The sequence below is a fragment of the Pecten maximus genome, chromosome 17, assembly GCF_902652985.1.
Source record: "Pecten maximus chromosome 17, xPecMax1.1, whole genome shotgun sequence".
Classification (NCBI taxonomy): domain Eukaryota; kingdom Metazoa; phylum Mollusca; class Bivalvia; order Pectinida; family Pectinidae; genus Pecten; species Pecten maximus.
In genome coordinates, this window is record NC_047031.1 from 27,527,398 (window position 1) to 27,548,191 (window position 20,794).

Sequence of the window (20,794 nt, forward strand, 5' to 3'; positions counted from 1 at the left end):
TCAGACCTATTAGTTTTGAGTAGCCCCTCTCAGATCTATAAGTTTTGAGTAAGCCCCTCTCAGACCTATAAGTTTTGAGTAAGCCCCTTTCAGACCTATAAGTTTTGAGTAAGCCCCTCTCAGACCTATAAGTTTTGAGTAAGCCCCTCTCAGACCTATAGGCTTTGAGTAAGCCCCTCTCAGACCTAGAAGTTTTCAGTAGCCCCTCTCAGACCTAGAAGTTTTCAGTAAGCCTCTCTCAGATCTATAGGCTTTGAGTAAGCCTCTCTCAGATCTATAAGTTTTGAGTAAGCCCCTCTCAGACCTATAAGTTTTGAGTAAGCCCCTCTCAGACCTATAAGTTTTCAGTAGCCCCTCTCAGACCTATAAGTTTTGAGTAAGCCCCTCTCAGACCTATAGGCTTTGAGTAAGCCTCTCTCAGACCTATAAGTTTTGAGTAAGCCCCTCTCAGACCTATTAGTTTTGAGTAAGCCCCTCTCAGACCTATAAGTATTGAGTAAGCCCCTTTCAGACCTATTAGTTTTGAGTAGCCCCTCTCAGATCTATAAGTTTTGAGTAAGCCCCTCTCAGACCTATAAGTTTTGAGTAAGCCCCTTTCAGACCTATAAGTTTTGAGTAAGCCCCTCTCAAACCTAAAAGTTTTGAGTAAGCCCCTCTCAGACCTATAGGCTTTGAGTAAGCCCCTCTCAGACCTAGAAGTTTTCAGTAGCCCCTCTCAGACCTAGAAGTTTTTAGTAAGCCTCTCTCAGATCTATAGGCTTTGAGTAAGCCTCTCTCAGATCTATAAGTTTTGAGTAAGCCCCTCTCAGACCTATAGGCTTTGAGTAAGCCCCTCTCAGATCTATAAGTTTTGAGTAAGCCCCTCTCAGACCTATAAGTTTTGAGTAAGCCCCTCTCAGACCTATAGGCTTTGAGTAAGCCCCTCTCAGACCTATAGGCTTTGAGTAAGCCTCTCTCAGATCTATAAGTTTTGAGTAAGCCCCTCTCAGACCTATAGGCTTTGAGTAAGCCCCTCTCAGACCTATAAGTTTTGAGTAGCCCCAATAAGTTTTGAGTAAGCCCATCTCAGACCAAGAAGTTTTCAGTAAGCGCCTCTCAGACCTATAGGCTTTGAGTAAGCCCCTCTCAGACCTTTAAGTTTTCAGTAAGCCCCTCTCAGACCTATAAGTTTTCAGTAAGCCCCTCTCAGACCTATAAGTTTTCAGTAGCCCCTCTCAGACCTTAAACTTTTCAGTAAGCCCCTCTCAGACCTATAAGTTTTGAGTAAGCCCCTCTCAGACCTATAAGTTTTGAGTAAGCCCCTCTGACCTATTAGTTTTGAGTAAGCCCCTCTCAGACCTATAAGTTTTAAGTAAGCCCCTCTCAGACCTATAGGCTTTGAGTAAGCCCCTCTCAGACCTATAAGTTTGAGTAAGCCCCTCTCAGACCTATTAGTTTTGAGTAAGCCCCTTTCAGACCTATAAGTTTTGAGTAAGCCCCTCTCAGACCTATAAGTTTTGAGTAAGCCCCTTTCAGACCTATAAGTTTTGAGTAAGCCCCTCTCAGACCTATAAGTTTTGAGTAAGCCCCTCTCAGACCTATAAGTTTTGAGTAAGCCCCTCTCAGACCTATAGGCTTTGAGTAAGCCCCTCTCAGACCTAGACGTTTGCAGTAGCCTCTCTCAGACCTATAAGTTTTCAGTAGCCCCTCTCAGACCTAGAAGTTTTCAGTAAGCCTCTCTCAGATCTATAGGCTTTGAGTAAGCCTCTCTCAGATCTATAAGTTTTGAGTAAGCCCCTCTCAGACCTAGAAGTTTTCAGTAGCCCCTCTCAGACCTAGAAGTTTTCAGTAAGCCTCTCTCAGATCTATAGGCTTTGAGTAAGCCTCTCTCAGATCTATAAGTTTTGAGTAAGCCCCTCTCAGACCTATAAGTTTTGAGTAGCCCTCAGACCTATAGGCTTTGAGTAAGCCCCTCTCAGATCTATAAGTTTTGAGTAAGCCCCTCTCAGACCTATAAGTTTTGAGAAAGCCCCTCTCAGACCTATAGGCTTTGAGTAAGCCCCTCTCAGACCTATAGGCTTTGAGTAAGCCTCTCTCAGATCTATAAGTTTTGAGTAAGCCCCTCTCAGACCTATAGGCTTTGAGTAAGCCCCTCTCAGACCTATAAGTTTTGAGTAAGCCCCTCTCAGACCTATAAGTTTTGAGTAAGCCCCCTATCAGACCTATAGGCTTTGAGTAAGCCCCTCTCAGACCTATAGGCTTTGAGTAAGCCCCTCTCAGAGCTATAAGTTTTGAGTAGCCCCTATAAGTTTTGAGTAAGCCCATCTCAGACCTAGAAGTTTTCAGTAAGCCCCTCTCAGACCTATAGGCTTTGAGTAAGCCCCTCTCAGACCTTTAAGTTTTCAGTAGCCCCTCTCAGACCTTTAAGTTTTCAGTAAGCCCCTCTCAGACCTATAAGTTTTCAGTAAGCCCCTCTCAGACCTATAAGTTTTCAGTAGCCCCTCTCAGACCTTAAACTTTTCAGTAAGCCCCTCTCAGACCTAGAAGTTTTGAGTAAGCCCCTCTCAGACCTATAAGTTTTGAGTAAGCCCCCTATCAGACCTACAAGTTTTGAGTAGCCCCTCTCAGACCTTTAAGTTTTGAGTAAGCCAACAGTACACAAGCTCCTATCAGAACACATGGAAACCATTCTGTAATAATCTATAACAATAAGAGCATGCAGCCCCTATATCTGCCTGCAGCCCACATGTGGTAATTAACTAGATCTCTGCCAGCCTTTGATATTCCCCCCATTACATCTATCCTGTGATACTCTATCTCAACATTCTATCCCAGTCTGTATTAAATGGTTTTACATTGGTTTGAGAGATGATGTTAAATAGGCTGTATCTGATGATGGAAAGGCTCGGTTGTTGTGAAATACTGAAAAATGGAAGATGATTTCCTATGATTTAGAAAATCCTATCTAAGCTTGCTTCAATAAACTTGTTGGACATTCGACACGGCAGCACAACATTCCTGTAAACGTTTGTTACTTATCTAGTCTTTAACACTCGTGTGCAACAACACATTCCTGTATACTCCACAAGATCATATCTCGTCAGTGTGCACCACAATATTTAGGCTGTCTGTTCATTTCTGAGATTAATCCAACGTCATCTTAAATTATCAGTTTTACTTTTAAACCATTCCAAGTCAGATTTCTAATGTAAATATTAAAATTCTGTTTTGATTATAAATTCCTTAAAACTTGGATAAAGTTTTCTCTGTGCTGCCAAGCTGACTGATTTCTGAAATATTTACATTATAAAACTGATAATTTTTTGGTATTCATTAACATATGGATGTCATCAAGCTGAAGCTGTGTACTGATGTAAGAACCTGCAGATAGAGTTCATATAAGTCATTCATTGATGTATGAATCCACGGATGCTGATCGCTTAATATACATCCTACAGACTATAAATGATGTATGAACCTATTCATTCAACATGTTGTATTCATAGACATATGAACTACAGTCTGAGGACAGAATCTGGTCTATGTGTGACATTTATCCTTCAGCACACCACATTCCCTAAATACTTATCTGATCTCAAAATTAAATTGTAAAGTGATATCAATTGACCTTTGACCTGGAATGACCAGACCATGTGGCCTTTGACCTTAGAACCCCTGAAACCTACTGGTATAATAAGCTGCTATGATTTGACAGAAATGTAATACTGTTGAGATGACCTTTAATGATGACCTTTATATCATGTTTCCACAGTTATTCACAGGAGTGTTAGATTGTATACTGGCAGTAACTTCATGTCTCATATAGAAGTACCACGAATATATATAAAGTTTGTCTGATTTCAGAGAAGACAGGTTCCGAATAAAACAGCGAATAAAACAGCGGTAAAAGTATACATAGTTTATTTAGTGATGTCTCCAGTTCTGGCCGATACCGCCGGCATGTTTCAAGATGTCGTTGAAGTCAGTGGTCAGTAAAGTCAGGTTTCACTTTACATCCTGTTAATATAGACATTATAGTGATTTATAATGTCTCCGGTTCTGGTCGATCCAGTCAGATGTTGTTAAAGTCAGTGGTCAGTAAAGTCAGTGGTCAGTAAAGTCAGGTTTCATTTTACATCCTGTTAATATAGACATTACAGTGAATGTCTCCGGTTCTGGTCGATCCAGTCATATGTTACAGGACGTCATTAAAGTCAGTAAAGTCAGGTTTCACTGTATGATATATAAATCAAGAATAAGCTAATTCACTCGAGATTAACATTAACATACTGGTATTCATTTTCTGTATAAAGTATCAAGGGTACAAAATATTTTCCCTGGATACCGCCATTTACACTTTCACTGCTAATATAAATATCTCTAACACTACAATATTCATGTAAGATAATTCTCTCCTGACTGTTAATTCTATAAATATCCTCGTGTACTGGAGAACACTTACTAACCGAGAAAAACTACAACTCTCCCCTCGATTGATCCCCACAACTGGCTGTTTAGAAGATTCCTCTGAGGGAAGCTGTAATATTACATAAACATTTGGAAGTTGGTTGGGTTTATGTTTAAATATTAATACAGATGTTGTATAGGTCCAGGTCCTGGTTTGAACGACGAAATCTGTCATCAATGTTCAGGTTGGGGAATCGATCAACCTTGTGGCTGTTATATGTTGGGAACAGGGTCTGATTCTACCAACTAAACTGCTGTTGTCTTGTTTTCCAAACATCTTAGACATAACCACATGACTTGTCTGATTCTGAATAAACCAACTAAACTCTTGTTGTCTTGTTTTCCAAACATCTAAGGCATAACCACATGACTTGTCTGATTCTGAATAAACCAACTAAACTGTTGTTGTGTTGTTTTCCAAACATCTTAGGCATAACCACATGACTTGTAAGTGTTGTTACCCTGCTCACCCATAACCATTCATCAAGTACTGAGTTATAACATCTCCAGGTTATTAGCGCGCTTCATGGAATTTGCCTCTGTCCAGTTGGCATTCATATTGACTATGAATGCCAACTGAAAGCCGTTCAATGCTTATATTTACCATCTGTGATTTTTTATTTGTCGTGCGATTTTTTTTTGAAATTTTCAAATTCAAATTTCAGTTGGCAGTTCATAAGCTGGTGAACTCGCAACTGAATTGGTAGGGTTATATAGTGGCAGTGCCATACAATGGTAAATATAGACATGTTATTCTCCGTGATAGTGTCGACTAGAGTTATAATTTTGCTATAACAGTGATTTTTTTTCTAGCCTATACAGTTTCCTTGTCATATTTCAAAACCTTAGGAAGTGTACATTTTCCTGTCTTTCAGCTTTCTATATCACATATTTTTATGACCTTCCTGATTCAGATACTATATTTTAAGGGATTCAACACAACTTCTAATCTAAAATTCCTATATTAATATAATGGTTTCCATGGTGTCCATATTCCAGATTTTAAGTTGATTCAGTAGATTTTGGGTCTGATTTATCTTTGTCGTTTAATGGTGTGTTTCACTGAGTCTCTTCCTCCTGTGGTGATGCTGTAGCCATTCACCCCTTAAACATCAATAATGGAACAGCCCATCCACTGATAGCAGTGTGGACTATTTCCAATGAACTGTCCCACCAGGAGAGAGAGCCCTGGACAAACCAATCAATACTTGAAGAAAATCTCACTTCAACATCACACTGAAAATGGTCGTATGGAACCAAAAATAATTACTTTCCTCTGGAAATTTGATCAATGAATTTGGAACAGAATATTTAACCTATACTTAATGGCTGGATCTTTCTGCTTCAAATCTCCTAACACTTCAAAGACACTCTCCTCTTTATTAATTTATCAGGATTTATCAATCTATTGACTGCCACTCAGTCAGCAAAAAAATCTGAACATGAAGCAGTTTTAACTGATATATAGCTACAGTAGTGTGTACTTTTATATATTTGTTGTAGACTTCACTGTATGGTGCCACTTGACATTAAAATCCTTGTGGATCCGGGCCATTTCTGATATCTGGCAATGTGTATCATATCTAGATATGCTACTTGCCATCTATCATATATTTAAAGCCCATGAACAAACAATTTGACCACATTAATTTATAGAGCGATAATTATACCATTTTGTCCAAATTTACAATGTACATTACAAAATTCATTAGTTAGCAGAGAAAATACAGAACTTCGGAAATATAGAATTGATCATAATTAAGTCTGCTGGTTGATTGTCTAGATATATTTTACTGAGCAAACACATACTTACGCCAAAATAACTAAAAATGTTTTCTTTTCGGACAGGAAATGAAAACATTTCAGGGAGGTATATGGTGGTTAATCATTTATTCATGAAATAAAATTGTGATAATCTGAATAAAATCTTATATTTTAATTAATTTTTCTTATTTTAAGTGTTTTTCATCAATATGACTACAAATTCTTGTAATTAATTGATTTTTGTCATAATATTGATTTATTTATCAAATCATCATTATTTGATGAATTCTTAATCAAACCATCAATTTAACTTATTCTTAATATATATATATATCTTTATACTGGGGGTCTAGAGAAAATCTCATTCCAATAAGGTATAAGATTGCATTTGAATCACATAATTCCAGTAAAACCTAAGACCATGAAAGCATGATTCATAATTAAGTCAGAAAACCCAGTGAAATCAACAGAAAAACATTTAAAAGCCACAAGTAATAGACTGACTCAATGTTAAGGATGATGCAGATTTCGATGGAAAAAATTTGATGTCAAGCCACAAGCAGACTTATAAAAAGTGTGGAGTGTATTTGTTTCTATAATAAATGAGTCGCCTTGGTGTAGAATCCACAGCTACAGCTAGAGGATCAATAACTGTGGGGAGGATTCCTGTACAGACAGCTACCGTAAACTACCGTAAATATTCTACAATAACTGGGAGGACTCCTGTACAGACAGCTACCATAAATATTCTACAATAACTGGGAGGACTCGTGTACAGACAGCTACCGTTAATATTCTACAATAGTGTACAGACAGGTTAATATCCTACAATAGTGTACAGACAGCTACCGTAAATATTCTACAATAGTGTACAGACAGCTACCGTAAATATTCTACAATAGTGTACAGACAGCTACCGTAAATATTCTACAACAACTGGGAGGATTAGTGTACAGACAGATACCGTAAATATTCTACAATAGTGTACAGACAGCTACCGTAAATATTCTACAACAACTGGGAGGACTCGTGTACAGACAGCTACTGTAAATATTCTACGATAACTGGGAGGATTAGTGTACAGACAGCTACCGTAAATATTCTACAATAACTGTGGAAGGATTCATGTACAGACAGCTACTGTAAATATTCCACAATAACTGGGAGGACTCGTGTACAGACAGCTACTGTAAATATTCTACAATAGTGTACAGACAGCTACCATAAATATTCTACAATAGTGTACAGACAGCTACCGTAAATATTCTACAATAGCAGTGATGGATACAGAAAATTGTGTAACTGAGGGCATGCCCCCATCAAATTGAAAAAAATGGGGGCTCTTGACTAACCTTATGGTAAAAGTTAAAATTTTGAAATTGGATCTGTTTTTAAGTTACTTCTTTACATGAATGACATAAAGTACTATTACATTTTAAGAATTGACTTATTGCATCATTTCCATTTAATAATTGCTATTCATAGCTGCTGAAAACAAATTATTTGGTACAATAAAACTTGGCAATAACAGTTTCTTTAAATGCAGAACTTTTAAGACAAAGACTGAATATCATATGCTAACAGATTTTTTCATTCTGAAAATGATCAAACAAAAGTCAATGTTATTAAATGTATAATGAACATCAAACTAGATCTAGATTTTTTTCTATATCAACATGGAAATCGTGTTTTCGTTTTTTTTTTTTTTTTGCAGAATGTTCCTTATTTGTATCATTTCTTGTTGTGTCCGCTGCTGTGTCTTTATTATGTTCGGTGTTTTTATCAGGCCTACTCTCTACATCATGATGATGATGAGTCCTAAAGAAACGCGATATTTTTTTTCTGTGTGGGTTGGCTTCCGCCATGTTTGTTTGAGTCGTTAAAGGTCACATAAGCGCTTGGATTTTCGTCAAATGTTAAAGCGTTCTTGTGACTCAAGGGGAGTAACTCTAATTACGACTTCCGCCTAAATCATGTTTGTTGTAAAGACGACACCAATACGGTATTGTACTTGCTATAATTTCGTTTGATTGATAAAAACATGTTTAAAAATAGTATTAAACACATCTTGTACCCGCGTTGTGTTGATACATATGCGGGTCACACAAATATTTGTGCGTGAATTGGCCCCCACATATTTTCTGCAAGTGGGGGCAAAACGTAAATTTTGGGGGATTTTAACGATCCCGCGTCCTGGATCTTTCACTGCAATAGTGTACAGACAGCTACCGTAAATATTCTACAATAACTGGGAGGACTGGTGTACAGACAGCTACTGTAAATATTCTACAACAACTGGGAGGATTAGTGTACAGACAGCTACCTTAAATATTCTACAATAGTGTACAGACAGCTACCGTAAATATTCTACAACAACTGGGAGGATTCGTGTACAGACAGCTACCGTAAATATTCCACAATAACTGGGAGGACTCGTGTACAGACAGCTACCGTAAATATTCTACAATAACTGGGAGGACTCGTGTACAGACGGCTACCGTAAATATTCTACAATAGTGTACAGACGGCTACCGTAAATATTCTACAATAGTGTACAGACAGCTACCGTAAATATTCTACAATAACTGGGAGGATTCGTGTACAGACAGCTACCATAAATATTCCACAATAACTGGGAGGACTCGTGTACAGACAGCTACCGTAAATATTCTACAATAACTGGGAGGACTCGTGTACAGACGGCTACCGTAAATATTCTACAATAGTGTACAGACGGCTACCGTAAATATTCTACAACTGGGAGGATTAGTGTACAGACAGCTACTGTAAATATTCTACAACAACTGGGAGGACTGGTGTTCAGACAGCTACTGTAAATATTCTACAATAGTGTACAGACAGCTACCATAAATATTCTACAATAACTGGGAGGATTCATGTACAGACAGCTACTGTAAATATTCTACAATAACTGGGAGGACTCGTGTACAGACAGCTACCGTAAATATTCTACAATAGTGTACAGACAGCTACCGTAAATATTCTACAATAACTGGGAGGACTCGTGTACAGACAGCTACCGTATATATTCTACAATAGTGTACAGACGGCTACCGTAAATATTCTACAATAGTGTACAGACAGCTACCGTAAATATTCTACAATAACTGGGAGGATTCGTGTACAGACAGCTACCGTATATATTCTACAATAGTGTACAGACAGCTACTGTAAATATTCTACAATAACTGGGGGGACCCGTGTACAGACAGCTACTGAAATATTCTACAATAACTGGGAGGATTAGTGTTCAGACAGCTACCATAAATATTCTACAACAACTGGGAGGATTAGTGTACAGACAGCTACCGTAAATATTTTACAATAACTGTGGGAGGACTTGTGTACAGGCAGCTACCGTAAATATTCCACAATAGTGTACGGACAGCTACCGTAAATATTCAACTAGAACTGTCACCTGGATGGCTGACTAATACCCCTGCAATCTGCACGAGTCAATCCCATTCAATGGTGAATTGGGACTGTTAATTAGTGGCTAACTTAGATAACCCGTAAAATGCTGATATTTATGAAATTTGTTGAAATCAGTCCACAGGTTTTGGAAGACTTGTCTGGACATTAAAAACCTGTTTATAGTGACCAGTTGCCATAGCAGCCATAATTTTGAGGAAAAGAAAGTGGCATGCACATCTTCACATGGTCCTCTATATTTGTGTGAAGTTTCATTGAAATTGGCCCTTCGGTTTAGGAGGAGTTGTCAGGACAAACTTAAAGTTATGGTTCTTATCGGAAAACCTGTTTATAGTGACCTGTTGCCATCGCAAACATAATTTTAAGAAAAAGAAAGTGGCATGCACATCTACACATGATGATTTTAAAATATTTGCGTGAAGTTTCATTGGAATCAGCCCATCAGTTAAGGAGGAGTTTTCCGGACAAAATGTGTCTGCAGACGGACGGACGGATGGACAGACAACCTGATTGTCTGAATACCGTTATTTACATACCCAAGACTGTACCAATAGTTGGCACTGCAAGCATATATCTTAATACTGTAGTAGGGACTGTCACAAGATGGCACTCATGCATGTCTTAATGCTACAAAAAAGATGGTGTTTGTTGACTTCGCCACCAGATGGCACTGCTGGTCTGCAGTAAGAACCTGCCACCAGATCTGAGATGGCACTTTTTGTCTGTATAGCAGGTGACTCTAGATCTGCCATCAGATTGCACTGCTTGTCGGCAGCATGTATTGTACATATAAATTCTGTAGGTTTTCGGTACAAGCTGGGCCTGGTATGTCTATGACACAATAGCATGAAGCTCAAACATCCCTCAGTTCTGTAATTGTCTGTGAAACAACAGCAGGAGGATCCAGCATTCATCAGAATCTGAAGCCAGATGGTACCACTTACACACAGGTGTAGAACACAAACTGACAAAGTCTGGAAACATGAGGGACTGGACTAACAATAATCCAGAGACATTGGCGCCAGACTGATACCAGCCCCAGACTGATGCCAATGGTCTCTCTGCAGTCCAGCTTTTATTTACCTTGACAAATAGGAATTCTGTACATAAATTGTTTTTATTTACCTTGACAAATAGGAATTCTGTACATACATTGTAATAACATGAGCTGTGTGTTTGTACAACTGAGTGAAATGTTGTTGTAAAAGTGATGATCACCCAATCATAACCGATGAGAGTCAAACATGTACAGGATCTAAAGCACAGACACACTGTCACACAATGTACACACTGTCACACAATGTATAGTACAGACACACTGTCACACAGTGTATAGTACAGACACACTGTCACACAGTGTATAGTACAGACACACTGTCACACAGTGTATAGTACAGACACACTGTCACACAATGTACACACTGTCACACAATGTATAGTACAGACACACTGTCACAAACAGAACAGAAAGAAGGGGAGAAAGGAGAATGAAAGAATATGGGAGAGGAGGTAAAAAGTTTCAAATTTGTAAGAGATATTTAAGCCAATTTCAAAAGTTTGCTTTGGATCTCTGACAAATTTTTGTAACCTTTTGGCAGTAAATTTACACCAGGTATTTTAAACATGAGAATGTTCAGCAAGTTTCTATATACAGAGCACTGATCATGTTATTACAGGCCTGAAATACAATATTGATGATGTCCATGAACTGTTTTCACAAGTCTGAGAAAAACAATTTCACCACTTAAACTTTTCTATAATCAAATGATTATTCATGAAACTTGAATAAATTAAAAGAAACTTACATTACGTTTAACACTCCGCAGCCTTGAGACTATCAGAGGACCCCAGAATCCACCAAATTTTGCAGTCATCATGATCAGTGAGTGTACGACTAATAGCGATGGATAGGAGAGTCGATTAGGACATTGTAATTATGTTTGGAATAGCCTCTACCTCACTCTAATACTGCCTCCCTAACACCATCGCTACAAGTCTCATTAAGACAGGGTAGTAACTTGTAATATGTGTCGGGGCCTTTTATAAAACCATCATTTCAATTAAGTGTCCTATACACACAAGATTATTAAGTTTATACACTCAGGAATGTATGATTTTGTCAAATATAACTTTTCAGAAAATGAAATAAAATGTCACAGTTCTGAATCAAATAGTTTATAGTTTATAAAGATTGGCTTGGAATTCTTCAAATTTCAAAATGATTTTTTTCCCCAATTTAATTCAAAAATGATCTCCCACTAATTTGAAAACCTGGTACAAGTATAATCTATTTTCCTCCATCTGAATGGTAACGAAAATCCTACAGACTACTTGGTCTCTTAAGGAGGAAAATCATGGATTCTCCAACAGGCCCACTTATGTATGATAAAATGTAATTCCATTCTGGCTTAATTACAGACCCAGTTTTAACACCTTTGTTGTGGACTGAGTTGAATTTGCAGACTACAAATAGTATCTCAGTTTTAGATCAGTACGTTAAATGGGACCAATATCCCATATTACTGAAATCATACAATACATTAACTTACTCCTAAAATCAAACTTCTGTCAAAATCTGTCATGAAAAGAAAGTCGTCAAAGATGATTCATATTTAAGTGGCAAAAAGAAACTAATATAATTAGATTATGCATACTTTAGCCCTAGGTCAATATTGTCTCCTAGATACGGTCTCCTGGGCTACCAGCATCTCTTATAGTGAAACAGGTGGCAATTAAACATTTCAGTTTCCCCTTTATAGAATAATGACAAGTCTAACTTAGAGGGATAGGAGGGTCTACTTGAAAATGTGAAGGGTGGGAAGGTAGTATTTCCATAAGTAGGGTTTCCTTTTGTTAATTAACAGTTGAAATGTCAAACTAATTACTGTGTAAAAATATTTAAACTGTTGAAGTGTTAAAACTAATTACATGACTCATTTAGAAAATGAAATTTAGAACTTACAGAGACTTTGAAGATATTCTTTAGTGAACACCCTAATCTCTCAGAGTCTACCTTATTTCCAAACATTTTTTCATCACTTCCCTAAATGGCTTCATTAGCTACAGCTGCTGCATCCCTAGGACAATCAGCCAAGTATTGCACAACTCTAATGCGACTCTAATGTGAGACTTATCTCCCATCTAAAAGACTTTCACACTAGGAAGGATGTCTACAGATCTGGTCAGACCAAATTCAAGGCCATTTCAAAGCATCATTATATTACCAGTACAGCTCTAATCAAATTACTCAAGTATGCTGTTCATGTTTGTTTTCAGTATATAGCCATTGAGCCATTTTCCTGCTTTCTATCAGCTTATTGCACAAATTGGAATTCACCTTTGAACTTTCATCTTTGAACTTTCCTCTCCCTCCTGAAAGTAAATTTCCCTCAGTTAAATAAAGATATCAGAACTTGACTAAAAGACTAATCACAAAAGATCAAATCTCCAGGAGAAACACCAGTGGACTACTGGACTTACTTTCCACATTGGCATGAAAAAAAAACCATCAAAATAATCCATGTATAATACCGAGTTGTGTTTATCATTATCTGCACTTAGGGCTGGGTTATCAAACCCTCAGTATGACCTCCTCTTTATTAACCTGTCACTAGTAATGAGGGTCTATACAGTGACACAGGGTACAAACAGCTGTTACCCATTAGGAGCCTCTCCCATCTGTTTACATGGAGTGATGTTTCTGACCAGACCCTCTGGTTAGCTTGTCAATGTTAGACCAATGATCAGAATCCAAAAATAGCATCCTGCATTTTCTAAGATTGCGGTTTATATCAAACTACAAAACAATTAATTTAGCTAAATATGTGTTGGGCTAAATTCTTTTTCCTGTCAACATTGGCAATTAAAATCACAAATTACCATCCGGCTTGCTCTACGATTGAGGTTTATGTCAAACTACAAAACAATATACTAAGCTTAATATTGAGCCATATATTCCTTTTCCTGTCAACTTAACAAATAATTTAGAATCCCAAAATATCATCCTTATATAGCTTCAAGCTCAAGGATTGGTTCAATCACATAGTCAACTTAACCAATCAAAATCCAAAACTATCATCCATCCTACATGCTGGAGAATTGTGGTTCGTTTTAAAAGGTAAATGACATAGTTTATTCCTTTTGTAGTGAACTTACTAAGATGTAAATCTCTCGCCAATTGAATGGAGCTATATTCCTGTCAACTTTAACAGTTAATTTGTAATCACAAATTACCATTCAGCATTCTCAAGGATTCATGTTCACACCCAAACAATACCTATACATTTAGGTCGGATTTGTGGAGTTTTATTTTCTTGTCATTTTTATCAATAACTAACATCCTGTATAATAACTTTGCCTGTTTGAGGATGATTTGTTTGGTCGCTGGGTTGGCAGCCAATTTACCATCTGGTGTTTTTATATGCTGACAGGAAATTAAGGAATTTTGAAGCCTATTTTCCTCAAATTTTTACACTTTTGTTGCTCAAATAATTCCTAATTTCCACCAGGTGGCAGTTTCCCAAAATGGCCAGGAAATACACAGCCGTTAGATTTTTTTTTAAAACCATTCATTTATAACTTCCTATTTGATTATCAATCAATTTCCTCACATGCTGAGGAACAATTACAGTATGATGAATTATGTATCTACGCTGTAACAGCATGTCTACAAAGTCAACTACAAACAGTTTTCCAACTCTCAGTCAGGCTTCAAAGAGATGCCTAATTATATCTTATCTCAACCTGACCTCCCCTAGAAGTCAAAATAGATCAATCTTAGAAATGCATGTGCAACATATGTATTTGATGGAAACTAAAACCCTTATCGCCATATGCACAATTGACTTATCTACATCAGACATGCAATAACTTGTCCTCCCCTAGAAGTCAAAATAGATCAATCTTAGAAATGCATGTGCAACATATGTATATGATAGAACCTAAAACCCTTACCGACACAAGCACAATGGACTGATCTACATCAGACATGCAATAACTTGTACCCCCCATTATGTTGTAATTGACTGGGCCACAATCTTCCCTCCAGGATGAATGGGCATTATGAATCTATATAGATCTATACCATGCATCAACTTGTTCCCCCATATGCTAGAAAATGGGTTTGATCCAAAGTGTTGTTCGTAACCCATACTCCCCCAAATATTGATTAGGCCTAGTCTTCGTGCATGTAGCAGCCTGATTACCCTCAAACTGGTTTGTACCCAGCCATCTTACACAGTGTCAGCATCAATAAGGTAAAGGGATGTAACTCTTGTTTCACAAGTCTATTCTATAAGGACTGATTTCCTATAGACTTCCATTCATGTTTTCAGCATACAGATATTTATTGCTGTACCTTACACCTAATTCTGTATATGTGACAACCCTTTCAGTTCCCACAGGAGGCTTAATTAAATATTTTGCTCTAGCACACAATGCCACTTATTTTGACACATCAAAATTTTCATACAAAACATAATTCAAGTGGATCAGCACAACGAAGAGTTGGATAAATATGTCCTCATTTAAAACATATTGTATAATTAATATGTAAATGTACAAAAGCAAATCTGTCAATTAACCTAGATCAACATACATTTCAAAATTGATAATGCACTGTTGAAACGAAAAGGTAGTTTTGTAATGATTGCTTGCAAACACCAAGAGTTTCAACTGCGATGAGACATTGATGGGCTATATAACCTGGGATATGTTGGGCTATATAACCTGGGATATGTTGGGCTATATAACCTAGGAAATGTTGGGCTATATAACCTGGGAAATGTTGGGCTATATAACCTGGGATATGTTGGGCTATATAACCTGGGATATGTTGGGCTATATAACCTGGGAAATGTTGGGCTATATAACTTGGGATATGATGGGCTATATAACCTGGGATATGTTGGGCTATATAACCTGGGATATGTTGGGCTATATAACCTGGGATATGTTGGGCTATATAACCTGGGAAATGTTGGGCTATATAACCTGGGATATGTTGGGCTATATAACCTAAGATATGTTGGGCTATATAACCTGGGATATGTTGGGCTATATAACCTAAGATATGTTGGGCTATATAACCTAAGATATGTTGGGCTATATAACCTGGGATATGTTGGGCTATATAACCTAAGATATGTTGGGCTATATAACCTAAGATATGTTGGGCTATATAACCTAAGATATGTTGGGCTATATAACCTGGGATATGTTGGGCTATATAACCTGGGATATGTTGGGCTATATAACCTGGGATATGTTGGGCTATATAACCTGGGAAATGTTGGGCTATATAACCTGGGATATGTTGGGCTATATAACCTGGGAAATGTTGGGCTATATAACCTGGGAAATGTTGGGCTATATAACCTGGGATATGTTAAGTACTGTACACACATAACAAACGATGACTTTGTTTGTTTTACTGATAATTACAGCAGGACTCACACTGCAATTCTGTCTGAGAAGTCTGTGTTTTTACATCAATTGTACAATGATGTTTTTTACTGATAACTACGGTAAGGTTTGAAACTATCTTAAGATCAGCTTTTTGTTGGTAATTATATATGGTACAAGAGGCCCAGGGGCCTTAACGGTCATCTGACTCTAAATTAAAACCCTTATATTATTGTAGTATGCATTCTCTGTAGCAAGTATATAGTGGCACTGTTGGCCATGGTGGCCATCTTGGATATCTGACCGACCCAATAAATGATAACACTTGGTCTGGACCATCTAAGGATAATTTCTGGTAAGTTAGAGCTGAATCCCACGGTGTGGAATTTGAGAAGAAGTTTGAAATAGGTGTTGTTCAGGAAAACCATGATTGTGCAATCATGTTACAAAATGGCCGCCATTGCTGCCATGCCAAAGTTTTTACGAGGCCAAAAAAATAACAACACTTTGTTTGCCCTCCTTCCTTAACATCCTCACCAATTTCGAGCTCAATAGCACCAGTGGAACTGAAGAAGAAGTTTAAAATGTGTTTTTTAAGATGGCGGATATGGCGGACTGACCTAAAAAATAACAACACTTGGTCGGGATCATCTCAGGATTATTTCTGGCAAGTTTCAGCCCAACAGCACTGGTGGAACTTGAGAAGAAGTTTAAAATGTGTTTTCAAAATGGCGGCTTTGGCGGCCATCTTGGATTTCGGACCGACCCGAAAAATAGCAACACTTGGTCATGATCATATCAGGATCATTTCAGGCAAGTTTCAGCTCAATAGCACTGGTGGAACTTGAGAAGAAGTTTAAAATGTGTTTTTCAAGATGGCGGCAATGGCGGCCATCTTGGATTTCGGACCGACCCAAAAATTAACAACACTTGGTCGGGATCATCTCAGGATTATTCCTGGCAAGTTTCAGCCCAACAGCACTGGTGAAACTTGAGAAGAAGTTTAAAATGTGTTTTCAAAATGGCGGCTATGGCGGCCATCTTGGATTTCGGACCGACCCGAAAAATAACAACACTTGGTCAGGATTATATCAGGATCATTTCAGGCAAGTTTCAGCTCAATGGCACCAGTGGAACTTGAGAAGAAGTTTAAAATGTGTTTTTCAAGATGGCGGCTATCACTACTGCCCAGCAAAGTCATTACAAATCTATTACAAACCCATTACAAAACCATTAAAAACACTGATTCCATTAAAATTGGCCATTATTTCTCGTTTCCATTTTTGGGACAAACCTGGAGTTAAGTAATGTAATGGGCATTATTTTTCTAAATTTCAATTACTTTCCTATTAATATTTTCTTTGTAATGGTCATTAACAAAATAATGGCCATTACTTCATGTTTCGTATTTTTCTTAATGGCCTTTATTCTGTTTGTAATGACCATTAGAGTGGAGTCATCATAATTTTACGGCCATTACTAACTGTGGATTTTATGTACTCCCATAACATTTTCCATTTAATGGCCACAACAAATTATGATCACAATGTAATGGCAATTATTTATTGGTAACTTCATGTAATGCCCATTACATTTTCCATTTAATGGCCACAACAAATTATGATCACAATGCAATGGCCATTACTTATTGGTACCTTCATGTAATGCCCATTACATTTTCCATTTAATGACCATAACAAATTTTGGTCATAATGCAATAGCCATTACTTAATGGTACCTTTATGTAATGCCATTACATTTGTTATTCCGATGTGCAATTCCTCATAATTAACATTTTTTTCTTGTAATGGCCATTACAAATATTACAAATATCATCACATCATATTGTAATATATATGACAATGTTTAATATACTACCATGAATTGTTGACCTTAAATTAATGTATTATTTCAGTATCTTATTTTTCATTATATTGTTATTGTTGAATTCCATGTCTATATTACAATTTTGTTGTTGGCTTAAAGAAGAATAAGGAAACTGTACAGGCTTACTAAACCCCTTCACAATAAAAAAAACTTCAAATTTCCCGCCAAATTTTCCGCCAAATTTTTCCCGCCCAATAACTTCAAGCAGGAGAGTTCCAATACATGGCAGCCATGAGGCTTTTCTCACACATATGAACAACATGTTATTTTACAAATGAAGGAAAGTATTTATCTTTAATACCTGGTTCATGATTAATACAAGACTACCAGGAAATGAAATATTCAACTCTGGAAGTATGTCAACCTGTTTATAGGTAAGAATTAACTTAAAACCAATCACTATGCATGTGACCTAAATTTACATAGTGTACATTATATTCAAACAGCTTTGGCATTTCTTAAATTGTATTGCCTATTCAACCAAATTGTACAAACACACATCATATGTACATTGAGAATGAATGCAATAATGAACATAAATCACTCTTACATGTATCTGAAGAATATTAAAAGGATTTTGGGTCCACATGATTGTGTACTGTGAATATCCATTTTTGAAGCAGTTATCAATTTGAAACAAATGATGGATCACTTTGAATGCAATTTTTAATGGAAGGACTACATGTACAACGATATTGTCAAACATGCATAGTGATACAGTTCATGATGAACTTTGATGAAATTAAGTGGTAAAATGCATTTTTCTAAATTTTCTGAATGCGTCTAATGTAATGGTCACATGTAGGTCCATTAATTTTGTATACCTGTATATATATAATGGCTATTACACTTTTGTTTGTAAAAACGTAATGGCCATTACCATTGTGTTGATCTTTAAACAGTTTTTGTACTTTAAAAGTAATGGTCATTATATTTGTAAAAATTATGGCCATTAAAGTGTATTTTCTTGTAATGGTCTATTAGTTTTGTACACCTTTAATGGCCATTACACCTTTTCTGACGAAATGTAATGGCCATTACAGAGTACACTTCAGAAAGTAATGACACCGTTAATGGGCATTACAAAAATGGTTTTGCTCCAAACCTAATGGCCATTACATTACACCAAAATGTTTAATGCCCATTACACCATAAGTTTTGATGCCCATTACATTGAAAACTAATTATTGATGGCCCTATTACATTGTAATGGCAATTACTTAGTGAAAACTTTAATGGGTTTGTAATGGGCAATTTGACAGTAGTGATAAGAGTTAATGACTATTAATGTTTTTGTCAAACCATTAAAATCCTTAAAATGCATTTAAATTTTATTGGGTTTTTTTTCAGACCCATTAATTTTGTACCTTTAATAGTCATTAATGTTAAATTAAAAGCCATTATTAAAATAATTAATGATCATTATAAATGTTTTGTTAATAGCCATTAAAATGTATTAATTAAGTACCATGAACTAATTGATTTGTTTCAACCCTTTGATGATCATTAAAATTGAAAACTGTCACATTTAAAGACTATCAAACTTGTATTAAAATTTTTCAATTAATAGCAATTAAAAGTACAAAATTAATAGCATGATTGATGGTTTTATGATGGGAAATTTTAATGGGGTTTTTAATGGCCGTTTTAAGGGCTTGGGTATGCAGTAGTGTATGGCGGCCATCTTGGATTTTGGACCGACCCGAAAAATAACAACACTTGGTTGGGATCATCTCAGGATCATTTCAGGCAAGTTTCAGCTCAATGGCACTGGTGGAACTTGAGAAGAAGTTTAAAATGTGTTTTTCAAGATGGCGGATATGGCGGCCATCTTGGATTTCGGACCGACCCAAAAAATAACAACACTTGGTCGGGATCATCTCAGGATTATTTCTGGCAAGTTTCAGCCCAACAGCACTGGTGGAACTTGAGAAGAAGTTTAAAATGTGTTTTCAAAATGGCGGCTATGGCGGCCATCTTGGATTTCGGACCGACCCAAAAAATAACAACACTTGGTCAGGATTATATCAGGATCATTTCAGGCAAGTTTCAACTCAATGGCACCAGTGGAACTTGAGAAGAAGTTTAAAATATGTTTTTCAAGATGGCGGCTATGGCGGCCATCTTGGATTTTGGACCGACCCGAAAAATAACAACACTTGGTCGGGATCATCTCAGGATCATTTCAGGCAAGTTTCAACTCAATGGCACCGGTGGAACTTGAGGAGAAGTTTAAAATATGTTTTTCAAGATGGCGGCTATGGCGGCCATCTTGGATTTCGGACCGACCCGAAAAATAACAACACTTGGTCAGGACCATCACAGGATCATTTCAGGCAAGTTTCAGCTTAATCCCACTGGTGGAACTTGAGAAGAAGATTGAAATGTGAAAAGTTTACGCACGGCGGACGGCGGACGGCGCACGGCGCACGGCGCACGACGACGGACGAAGCATGATGACTATAGGTCATCCTGACCCTTCGGGTCAGATGACCTAAAAATCTAATTCTATCTGAGAAATCTGTGTTTTTACATCAATTGCACAATGATGTTTTTTACTGATAACTATGGTAAGATCTATCTGATTTCTACTGGTATTTACGGTAATCTAATTCTATCTGAGCTGTTGGTGTTTTTACGGTAATCTAATTCTATCTGAGCTGTCGGTGTTTTTACGGTAATCTAATTCTATCTGAGCTGTCGGTGTTTTTACATCAATTGCACAATGACATATTTTACTGATAACTACGGTAAGATCTATCTGATTTCTACTAGCAATTACGGTAATCTAATTCTATCTGAGCTGTCTGTGTTTTTACATCAATTGCACAATGATGTATTT